This window comes from Nilaparvata lugens, chromosome 5, assembly GCF_014356525.2.
Source record: "Nilaparvata lugens isolate BPH chromosome 5, ASM1435652v1, whole genome shotgun sequence".
NCBI classification, from domain to species: domain Eukaryota; kingdom Metazoa; phylum Arthropoda; class Insecta; order Hemiptera; family Delphacidae; genus Nilaparvata; species Nilaparvata lugens.
Window position 1 is genome coordinate 7,266,448 of NC_052508.1, and position 12,018 is coordinate 7,278,465.

Here is a 12,018-nt window from a genome sequence, read left to right on the forward strand (position 1 = left end):
CATAGCCCTCTTGCTTCAACTTTCATTCCCTTTCATCAACAGCCTCATCCTTCATAATATATATCTCACTTGTTCCTGCACTTCCTCCCACACCTCCTCCTCCTGCTCCTCCTCCTCAACCTCCGCCTCATCCTCCTCCTTCTCCACTTCCATCTACTACTCCTCCTCCTTCTTCTCCTCCTACTACTCCTCCTCCAACTCCTCCTCCTAAACATCCTTCTCCTCCTCCATCTCCTTCTCCTTCTCCTCCTCCTCGACCTCCTCCTTCTTCTCCTATTATTGTAACAGAACCGTGAACCACGGAACACACTAGAAGCCTGGAATAGAGGTGACAATGAGACGGCACACAGCGAAACTTGTTGATGGGCTTCTGCTTCTTCCTCCTACTCTTCCTCCTCATCCTACTCTTCCACCTCCTCCTCCTCCTCTACATCCACAGAAGGTTAAGTTGTGCTTCGTGCTTAGCAGGAGAACCTCCTCACCTCTCGCCTAGCCGACCAACTTAGTGTTTCAACTTAGCGGGGGGACTTACACTTGACGCGGTGCTTACAATGAATGACTGTGAACTGTCGCCGGGGGAATTTCAAGAACACCCCCTGTTATTCACCCCCCTCAATGTACCCCTCGTGATCCCCGCCCTACAAAGGGAGCTGAAAATGGGGGAGTAGAATGCTGCTTCGACTCAGGACAATAATAATAATTTCCACCTGCCTTACTGTAACAGTTACTGTGACGCTGTGCAACAGTATAATCCCCTTCCAGATTGTAACTACTGTTAATTCACTTCTTCTTTTACTACCTTCATCTCCTTCTGACCTTTTTGTTCTCTCTCTTCTTCTGCCTTCTTCAATTATCCTTCTTCACTTTGAACTACTCCACACCCCACTCCTTTTTCTCCTCTAGTGAGGTGCACGTTATAATGGCAGTGGAGAAAGATACAAGAAATACGTTGCCGATCCTCTGTCTTGTCAATGCCATCTATGGACGGCAGCAGATGCAGTTTCATTGATGTAATATTAACTGTTCATCCCCGTTTCAAATGATCAATTATATTCTACTAGTAGTTCTGTGAACAGTAGTACTCACGCAGTTTTCTCATGCACAAGCATCTGATGTCACCTGTCTGCAATGTAAACAAATTCAGTTCACGTTTGAATTTGTATCCCATATGATAATTTCCATCCAGTTCCATGATAATCTTTCCATCTGATGAAAATATTTCTCAAATATTTGAAAATTTACTTTTTTCAATCAAAATATTATAATTTCTTCAGCATTATCTAGTTCATTTAATAATTTTTAATCACCTATTAAATTGTTTTTTTCAAATGTGAGAATATTGATACTGGTGGGCAAGCATAATAATATAATGACTGCAAAACAAAATATTGAAACCATAGACCTTATAGAAATAGACATGGCTCTTCAAGACATCTGTGTATGCAATGAATAATCCACTCGTCAGCTGATTGATTATGAATAATTCTATAATCCGATTAATTCTATATTTAGAGTAGATGATATTATATATGGTGATATCGGAATATGGAGGAATTCCTTCTCCTTTCATATTATCCTTAAAATTCGAAATTTGAAAAACCTCGTGTATACATCAACTCGCAGTTGAAAAAGGAATATTCCTGTCAAATCTCATGGAATTCTATCAACGTGTTTGGCCGTAATCGCGTTACATACAGACAGACAAAAGAAAATCCGAGTTAAAACATAGACAAGGATAGCAATACCATTACTAATTAAACACTGCCATTATAACGTGGACCTCACTATAGTTTTTAAACGTTGTAAGCTATTCATCTGCGTAAAAGGCTGGATATATATTGTAATCTGCATGAATAAATCAATTTTTTCCCAAATACATAGGAGAGACATAGGAAGAGAAGAAGACCTAGTCGAAGGAGCAAGTTGATTAGTAGAAGGAGGAAAAACAAGGGGAAGAAGAAGAAGAGGGAGGAGAAAATAAAGAAGAAGAAGAGGAAGAAGAACAGAAGAAGTAAATGAAACTTAAGAAGCAAAATAATTGAAGTTCACTTTTGCTGTATTCAAAACGTGAAATCATTGTGTTAATTGTTGGTGATATTGCTGCAGGGTGTGGGGGGGCACGGTTGGAATTCACTCCCACCCCCCTTCTTCTCGCCAAGCAGTCCTCCTACCAGGGACTTTGTTGCCATCTTAAACTTGGGCACTTAACAGTAGTTGTTAGCGAGCTAACCCACCTTAAGGTTCCTTCTCCCCTCCCAAAACACCTCAAGGCTCCTCCCTCCCAGCCCACACACACCTTGAAGCCCCTCTTCAACTTGGTGAAATGGGGTACATTATTGCTAACCCAGCCAACCCCCTCCTGTTCAAGAAACTTGCTAACTATTCTCACCTTGCTGCTATGGATGATCTTACCTGGTTGAGAGAGAAAGAGAGATTTTGACAGACTAGGAATGAGAGAGAGAGTTAATTGAAAAATATGACTAAACTGTGTATGATATGAAAAAAGCGATATGGAATATCTATAGATAATATTGTTATGAATCTACATAAATTGGCGGAGCTTTGGACATATCAATGTCCATTCTTCGGAAAGCATATTCAAAATACCTCTCCCATTACCTCTCTACCAAAGAGAGAGAGAGACTAACAGAGACAGTGAGAGAGAGTGAGTGAATGAGTTTGAGAGAAAGGGAGTATGTGTTTGAGAAAGAGAGAAAGTGGGTGTGAGAGAGATTGCGTGAGATAGTGAGTAAGACAGAACGGGTAAGTGAGTAGAAGAGTGGAAGAAAGTGGGAAAAAATAGAGAGAAGTGAGAAGCTATTAAATAGAAGATGAGTGTTTGATTGATTGATTTAGTACTTTATTTATGTAGATTACAATATATACTGGCTTATACACTTATATACAATGGCTTACAATACAGCAAAATTATAGATGAATTCACATAATATAGTCTAAGAAAATAATTATTGAACTGTATATGATCTGAAAAAGCAATTTGTATGCAATATTGTTATGCATCTACATAAATTGTCGGAGCTTTGGACATATCAATGTCCATTCTTTGGAGAGAATATTAAAAATATCCTCCCCACTAACTCTCTACCAAAGAGAGTGAGTGAGATAAAATGTGAAGAGAAGAGAGAAACTTCCATGTAGAAGCTGTGTGAGGAAATAGGGGGGGGGAGGTTAAGAGAGAGAGAGAGAAATGATGAGAAAATGGAGAGAAGTGAGAAGCTGTTATGTAGAATCTTGATATGAATGAGAAAGTGTGAGAGGGGTGTTAAGAGAGAGAGATAGAGAGAGTGAGTAAGTGGAAACTGTTATCTAGTTGCTGGGTGTGATACAGAGAGGAGTTGACAGAGAGAGTAAATGAAAAGAGAATGTAGAGAAGTGAGAAGCTGTTATGTACTGTAGTTTTGGAAAGTGTTTGAATTCTGTGTGCAATTATATAGCAGCAATCTACTCGCTATCTACGACTTAACGGGATCTAGATGAAATTCCAGAGATTGCTCTCTTAAACAGGCTTTGAAAAGGTTCTCGAGACAATTTGTTTAAGGAAAGCTTGGTAGCTTGTTGAATTTGTTTTTCACGATTTTCAAAGCACCTAGATGGAGACTAATAAGTTATTCTTCTGTGACTCAAACTGATAAGGAGAGAGCTTGTTGATTGATTTCATCATAATATTTGAATGAATGATATTTTTCTCTTGGCTTTCAATGAGTTGATTTTCTTCTGACAAACAAAAGTTTTTAATGTTACGAGTAGTTGTGATATCATTGCCAAATTATTAACTTCAATCATTGTTGATGAATCTTTCTCACAGATGGAAACTACCGAGATATTGGAATTATTCAAATGTGAATGAATAATTATTATTAAACGAAAATCCTGTTAAATGTTTACCCTGTTGTCAATATTTGCAGTAGCAGAAGTCTTCGAGATGATTTACAAAATTTAATTTTAAATTAAATTCAAAATTAAATTTTAAATTAAATTCAAATTTAATTCAAAATTAAATTTTAAATTAAATTCAAAATAAAATTTTAAATTAAATTCAAAATTAAATTTTAAATTAAATTCAAAATTAATTTTAAATTAATTCAAAATTAATTTTAAATTTTGTTTGATAATAATTATTTATCTTATATAACTTGAATTGATTTGAAATTCAATATACTCTTTCCTACAGTTACCTTGAAAATTCCTGCACTGATTACAGAACGCGAAGAATCACTTTTCCGCTCTAGTGCGCAAAGTATTACTTTGCATACTCCTCATATTTTGCGTATTATCTTGCAGCCATCTCAATCAGCTGTTGACATTGTTGGCGTGTATTTTGAATGCGAATTTGTTCTATCTATATTTTTTCTGATTTTCAAATAAATTTAAATGAGAACTCATTAAATTATACATTTTGAATATTAATTATTATTCATTATTTCAAATAATATCTTTTCCTACAGATACCCTGAAAAGTTACCATTTGTGCACTGATTGCAGGCCGCAAAGAATCACTTTTCCGCTCTAGTGCGCGAAGTAATAATTTGCGTACTCCAGATTTGCAGCATGACAACGCAAAATAGTTAGTAGGTTATATGGAGCATCAGTGCAGGAAAATCAAAATTAAGTTGGTAACACTGACTGTGGTGCACGTTATAATATGGCAGAATGGACAACGATGACATCAACAGCCACCACATGAGTGCCGCCTTCATTCATTTACTACATTATTATTATTTAATTTTAAATGAATTAAGGTTTTTATTATTAATAAAGTTACACAGAAAAACATTTGATGGATTTCAGGGAATTCCACCCATAATTACCCACTTTTCATATTCAATGGTAACTGTAGGAAAAATTTAATGTGAAATATGTGCGCAAAGTTCCTCTGCCGCACTCAAGAAACCATTCCGCCCTCGCCTACGGCTCGTGCGTAAACGTTTATTTCGGTGCAGCAAACTGTCACTTTGCGCACTAGTTGCACAAATAACTATTTTAATTTAATGAATTTCATTACAAAAATGGTTATAGAGAACTGTTAGTGATGAAGGAGGTTGAGAGATTCCTTTCAGACTGTCATTGGTTGAATGAGAAGCATTGATTTTGTTATCAGAAATGTTGAAAATTCAACGAAAATCCGAATCTCATTACGATATTGTCTCTTGAGAAAGTACTGTACTAGTATCTTACGTCACAATGACGGGAAGAGCCCGTTTGCAGGCGAGAATGATGTTTCCAGTCGAGGCGTTAGCCGAGACTGGAATTTCATTCAAACGCTGCAAAAGACATTCACGTCCAAGTATTTACTAGTATACACTAATTTTACTTATTTATAACAAGTATACACTATTTTTTGTCATAATAATCTATAGAAGAATAATTGAGAGATAAAAAACATTACCTGCTTGTGCTGAAGTTACTACATGCATTCTATAAACATAACCTAGTTTACAAATTCCGAATCAGGAATTTTGTGAAGTTGACAAAAATTCCACCTGGAGCGCTGAAGGTGGTTTTTATAGCAGGTTTACTTTTCCTATTTTGGAACTAGGAAACATACTCGACTATAAAGAAAACATCATTATGGTATCTTTACAGTAGAGTATGCTGTGATGAGAATCATATGCTTACTTGTTCTGCAAATGGCTGTTTACCGGCTTGATTTCATACATTGAAAACAGCTGAATGACTATGACAAACAATATATTATTATTTTGGAAGTATCGAAAAGTATAAGCAGAAAAAACAGCAATTGACTAAAAACTTGTACAAGAATATAAGATTAAGTGCCGGCTACACAAAAGCGTCTTATCAAAACGACCTTCTCTGATTGGTTTTCGTGAAATTAATCACGATTAAAATATAACCGGCCTTTGTGCAACCGGGCCTGAAACTTATAGATTGTTTCATTCTCTGGTAGAATCTTTGAAAATAAATTAGAAAAGTAAAACTGATTCATTATAATCGAAAACCATCCAAAAATCATTCATTTGTTTCAAGTAACGTTTTCAAATCTTCAGATCTCAATGTCGAATCACTTTGAAAGAAACAGTGACTGTTCTCTAAAGTGCAGCTCAACCATAGTCACAGTATAATTCTGTCTTTATGTGTTTTTGATATCCCTTCTCCTTGTCAATCCTGCATCTCCATCATACTCTCTCTTTCGCTCCGGATGCACAATAAATCCCTCCTCTAGATTTAGAATCGTGGGTGAAGACGGATAAAGAGGAGGATCGGGAAGAGAAGGATGAGGAGGAGGTGAAGGAGGAGCAGGAGGAGTATGAGAGGAAGAGAACTATTTTAGAAAAACGTTTCACCAAACTTCTCAACGACGTAAAGCGATCTATTTTTGAGATTTCACTGTTTCTATTCTGCTTTTTCCTCTTCTTCTTTGTCCTTTTATTCTAGTATTTGATGGTCCCTATTTCTTCCTCTTTCTCCTTCCCTCCAAAACTTTCTCAACTCCCACACAATCATTATTTCTTCGAGAAGATTGTCTCGATTCCTATTGCCAATGAATCCATTTGGCTTGGAATGTTTGGTAGCTGCAAATATTCATCTAAACATTCTTTGATACTTGATTTCCTGAATATTACGTCTATTCCAGATATAATAAATCGAAGTAATTCATTTCATTTGCATTCTCCTCTAGAATTTTCTATTAAATAAAGTGTTACTATATTTTTGATACTAGCAGGAAACCTGTGCTCCGCAAAAGTCTATATTGAAGCTTGACTAACTGAAAACTGGGCCTATAGTCCAGTCACTATAATATACATTGGTGCATGCAATTATATTGTAGTTCTGATTTTTCAATATATTATTTGGGTACATGAGAGAAGTCCAGAACCAATTTCTCCATGAAAAATATCCTTGTGCTAGATACAGAGTGACCCAAAAACCTCGTATTTTCGGCTCATTTTCCAGTTTTCAGCTGTTTCTGCCAAATATCGTAATCGGACAGAAAAATTTGCTCTCGCCTTTTTGTTGAGGACTATGTAGTTGATGAAGTAGGTTGAAGCTGGAAATTAGGTGTTTTTCACAATACAATGAGCATTGTTTTCAGGTGTACCTGGAAATTTTCATAAGATAGAGCGCTCCACCTGATCTCAGATTGTAGAGCACAAAAATACGCCCAGAGGGATTTTGAATTATACATCTAAATGGTAACAATCGGAAGATATTGTTGATCAAAAACTAAAATTCATCAAAATTGATTTTTTTTCTTTAAATTTCACTCATTTTTGAAAAATCATAACTCAGTTCTCATTGGAGATAGAGAGTTCCCAATGATCTCATTCTATTCAAAATTTTATAATCTAAAAAAAGGGAGGAGCAAATTTTCTGATTACGATATTTTGCAGAAATAGCTGAAAACTGGAAAATGAGCCGAAAATACGAGGTTTTTGGGCCACCCTGAATCTAGCACAAGGAAATTTTGCATGAAGAAATTGTTTCTGGACTTCTCTTATGTACCCAAATAATATATTGAAAAATCAGAACTACAATATAAATTGCAAGCACACCCCCTTTTTTATGTCTAGGCCATATTGACTGGACTACTAAGGTACTTTGTTAATTAGGAATCTGTTATATGCAAAATTTCAAGTTAATCAATCCAGAAGTTCAGACGTGATGATACGTCAAACATAATTTTCCCATCTCATACTTGTATGAGCCAGTTTTTTTAATTATGGTAGAGATGCTCTAGACTAGACTCACTTTTTTGAAGCATTTGCTTCAAAAGTTGAGCAAATGCTCTAGTTTAGTCATACAATTTTGAGCAAAAGCTTTTACTTTTGAGCAAATGCTCAAACTATTTTTTTGATGAGCATGAGCAAAAGGTTTTGCTCACGTTTATTAATAGAAAATGAAGCAAATGCTCCATATTTTAGAAGTATAAGCAAATGCTCAACTTTATTCATATGGCCCAGTGACATGACATAACCTGGGTTCTCTTCTATTGTTAAAATTAGAATTAGAATTGGAACCTTTTTGGGCTTGAGACTTTAATTTCTGAAAAATGTATATTGAAGTTATGTGCAAGTTGAACAATTTATTCTCAATGATAAATATTAAAATGAAGCTTTTAATATTTATCATTGAGAATAAATTGTTCAACTTGCACATAACTTCAATATTATACATTTTTCATCTTGCATATTAAGCGCTTCCGTGAGCTATAAAAACAAAGTAAGACTACAAAAGCGAATCAGCTGATGAAAAACCTTCGAAATACGTGAGCATTTGCTCCAGAGTTCAGGAGCATAAGGTAAGAGTATAAGGTAAAGCTTATTCATAATATAAAAATGAGAAAATGCTTTTGCTTCTACCTTTTGCTCAAGAGCAAAGCTTATGCTCCATGCTCTTGCTCATGAGCATTTGCTCTGGTTTCATTCATATGGGCCACTGTCACATCATTAAATTGCACTCAAATACAAAATAGGCCTACATAACAAAAAACACTGATTTTTGAACTGAAAAATAATTGTAGATCTACCAGCAATATTCTTCTGCCTCTCATAGATGTTGAATAATACTTTCTCTCCATTTTATATTTTTTTGTCAGAACTAATCAATGTTTTTTCTAGTTCTTCCAGTCTCAATCCAAGTTTTTCCCGTGTATTATAATTATATGTTTCATGTTGGTATTACAGTATACAGTAGTTTTCTTCTATTCATTCAACTCCATCAATGAACAGTAGTTTCCCTCTATCCATTCAAGTCCTTTAAAGAATATTTCCCATAGTTTCATTCTAGAGTACAGAATTATAATATAATGCAAAGTTGTATGAATGCAAATAGCTTTTATAAGTTTAATCTCTCAACTCTTCAAACGTTAAACATTTTTCATTTTTTGTTATATGAATATTAATGATGAGCGCCTCTGAAATTCTCATTTCTCAACTCTAATCATTCTTTGAGTACTATACTGTATAATGATTACTGCATTGTATAATGAAATCCCAGCCAAAAACTGTTCTCAGCGAAACTTGCTCCCAAATGAGTTTTAGTGAATCATAATGTCTCTATTGTGTCGAACCAATCAGCTTTCAATGTTGACCTTTCTCGACCAATCAAAGACAAGCAGACTTTTGCTGTGATACACTCCCACTTCTAACGCACTCCCATTGGCTGAAGAAGATCTAGTGGTCTCCATTTTGTGTGACTTCACCTGATAGCGTGCTGTCGATGTTCCGTCTATTCGATATTTTTCAATTCTTGATTGATATTTTGGAGAAAAAGTTGTGATAACCGGAGAGGTTGAGAGCATATACATAGAGACCTACAAGTGTAAAAAGCTTGTGTTTCCTCAATGACTACAAATTTTCTCAATAACTCAATATTATTCGTTGCAAGTGGTTTTCTCTGATAATTTAGAAGATCTGCAAATCATGATGGACAAAATAACGGCATGTAGTGCTGAATATGGTCCAGACATCAATGTGAAGAAGACAAAACTGATGATTATAAGCAAGAATAACATAAATGGAGGTCACCCATTTGTCAATCAAGCACCAGTGGAAAGATTAGAGAAGTATAGCTACCTGGGTACCATAAAAAATGAAGAATGGGATATTACTCAGGAAATAAAATCAAGGATAGGAAGGCCAGATCAGCTTGCAATAGAATGGGCTCCATCTTCAAGAGCAAGAATTTCTCCCCAGAAACAAGGATAAAAATGCTCAGGTGTTATGTGTTTACAATCCTATTATATGGTGCAGAGTCCTGGATCCTGAATGAAGTCATAAGTGAAAGACTTGTTTCATTCTAGATGTGGGCATACAGAAGGATTCTGAGGATACCATGGACTGATCACGTAACGAACATTGAGGTTCTAAGGAGAATGGGGAAAGACATTGAGATAATCACCACTATCAAATGCAAAAAGATCTAGTTTCTGGGACATGAATAATAAGAAACGACGTAAGATATTCTCTATTACAGGTGATTCTTCAAGGAGAGATATTTGGAAAGAGGGGCCCAGGTAGAGGAAGAATTTTTTGGCTAAACACACATCTGATCCTGGTGTGGAAAAAGCTCCATAGATATATTTCGTATTGCCGTGATTAAAGTGAAAATCGCCATGTTGATCGCCCACGTTTGTAGCGGACAGGCACAATAAGAAGAAGAAGTGGTAATTGAATGAAATATTTCTAATTAATTTATTTATTCAAGCCATCTCAATTCCAAAGTCATAGTTTTCATGCTTATTTTGGACTAAAATTTTATGAAAATTCTACACGTGAAATTCTAACCTTATCTTGGACTTTGTCAGCTATGAATTTGCAAGAAAAATAGGACAAGGACTACCTATCTACTACTATCTGTGTGCCAATGTTATTACATTAGTGTCATTTGTATTGTGAATAAATAAAAATATGAATAGGAAATGAACAAGAAAAGAGTTGAAAAAAGTCGTACCACATGTCTTGAAGGGTTGAAGGGAGGAATATTATGCAGAAGTCAATTTTTGAGGAAAGAGTAATACTTTATCTATCAGGTCTTTGCAAAGCCTGGGCTGCCTCATCAATACATGAGAGATTAGAAGTGGAAGGGTTTGGACGTTGAAGAGTTGAAAGAAGAGAGAAAAGAAGAAGAAGAAGAAGAAGAAGAAGAAGAAGAAGAAGAAGAAGAAGAACGGGAACAAGAAAAAAAGAAGAAGAATGTGACTCAAGAGAAGAAACTTTCTTACAAAGTACAGGAGCATCCATTGAATTGGGACAATAAATAAGAGTATGGCAAGAGATAGGGCTGGAAATAAAATAATGCAAGTTTATGACTCACTCAGCGGCCGATCGAAGCAGAATGACTCTGCTATCTCTTCTCTCTCGTTCTTTATTGCTCCTAATATGCATATTCTTTTCTCTCTTGCTTCTTCTCTTCATAAAAATGCCTGGGTTTCTGGTTAGAGTAACCCGTTCCTAGCGTAATTCATTGATATCTCCAGTGTATGCTCACAAATATAGTAGGAATATTGGAGATAAAACTAAGGCTTTCATCAATGAAAATGACTGAAGTGGAGAAAGATAGGAGAAAAACGTTCCTCTGTCTTGTCAATGCCTTCTATAAACGGTAGCTGATACAGGTTCATTGATGTAATATTGATTGTTCATTCTCGTTCAAAATAATAAATTATTTTTTATTGAGCAAGAAATAATAACAATATTTAGCTGATTAATTATTAATTCTACATTGTTAAAAGACGATCTGGCAACAGAGCAAAGCGAGAAAGAGATAGCGCTATCCGCTTTGTTCTCTTTGAACTACTCCACTCCTTTTTCTCCTATAGTGAGGTCCACGTTATAATGGCAGTGGAGAAAGAACGTTGCCGAACCTCTGTCTTGTCAATGCCTTCTGTAGAAGGTAGCTAATACAGGTTTATCAATGTAATATTAACTCTTCATTCTTGTTTGAAATAATAAATCATATTTTATGGCAACAGAGCAAAGCGAAAAAGAGATAGCGCTATCCGCTTTGTTGAATGATAGACAAGGATAACAAAACCATTGCTAATCATATACTGCCATTATAACGTGGACCTCACTACATCCTTGCCTATCATTCAACAAAGCGGATAGCGCTATCTCTTTCTTGCTTTCCTCTGTCGCCAGATCGTATTTTAACAATATATATTCATAAATAATTGACAAAATATTCCATCTCAATTATGAAAATAATTCATCATGAAATTGTTGATAAATATGGTTTATTGGAAATAATAATTATTAATAAAGTGTAATTAATCCATTATACGGCATTCGGCATAAAACTAAACCATTATTTCAGCCTCTTCCTAGGACATCTATTAAATCCAATGAACCATGAAATCTATAGCTGCTCTGATGGTCGATTATATATGATGTAAATCTACCTACAGTACAGATATATCCAGTTCATCAATAAAAAAAAAATGATACTCAGCTGTTACAATTATTTCTCACATTAGATAGATAAATGAATTAATTTTATTGTCCTAAACTTACTAATATTGGCAATCGTCAAAGTCAC

General features: G+C 35.3%; 1 protein-coding gene across 1 annotated transcript in view; it reads left to right on the forward strand.

Moving 5' to 3' along the window:
* LOC111055953 (CUGBP Elav-like family member 1) overlaps positions 1 to 12,018 on the forward strand; it is a gene marked incomplete in the record, with an annotated part of 852,529 nt that overhangs the window by 357,804 nt on the left and 482,707 nt on the right.